We start from the raw sequence: 654 nt of genomic DNA, 5'->3' as shown, positions 1-654 counted from the left end.
AAGTAGGCATTTGGAAGCTTCGGTTTGGGTTTCGATTTAGAAAAGAATTCCAAAATTTTCTAAGAGGTTGGCTTTTTTTCTTTTCTCTTTGGTTATCAAACTGTAGTGTTTTGTTTTCTTTTGCTTGACGTAAGAGGATGCAGTCTCTACTATTTCTAATTCTGAAATCCCTGGAGGCTGTCTGTGGCGACCCAGACGTGGTCAGCTTCGGAATGTTTCGGGGGAACTAGAAGGTGTCATCTCGGGTGTTTGACCCTGGAATTGAACGTTTAGACGTTAGTGACTGTGTTAGTCCCTGGCTACCATTACGTATGTTTGTAGATTGCACTTGTCGCAGGTAAGTTACCGTGTTATATCCTGGTTTCTCCCCGCACGTTCAGGCACTGGCTTTGCGGGTCTTGATATTTGCACTGGACCTTGAATCCTCACTCTGGTTCAACGGTCAGAACAAACATAATGGCTCACGCATGTGGACTTTGTTTCCCTCTTTTTATCTGGTTAAATAATTCTGTATCCTGCTTTCTTTCCATCTGAATAACTGCGATAGTCCTGTTTCCCAATTATACGTGGGCTCACTAGTCAGCGATGGGGGTTTTAGTAAGCAGGGTGGGGCGTGTAGAGACTGCTCCACGGTTAGAGGGGAGACCGAAGCAG

Source organism: Pteropus vampyrus, unplaced genomic scaffold, assembly GCF_000151845.1.
Source record: "Pteropus vampyrus isolate Shadow unplaced genomic scaffold, Pvam_2.0 Scaffold228, whole genome shotgun sequence".
Taxonomy (NCBI): Eukaryota; Metazoa; Chordata; class Mammalia; order Chiroptera; family Pteropodidae; genus Pteropus; species Pteropus vampyrus.
This window is presented reverse-complemented; position numbering follows the sequence as displayed.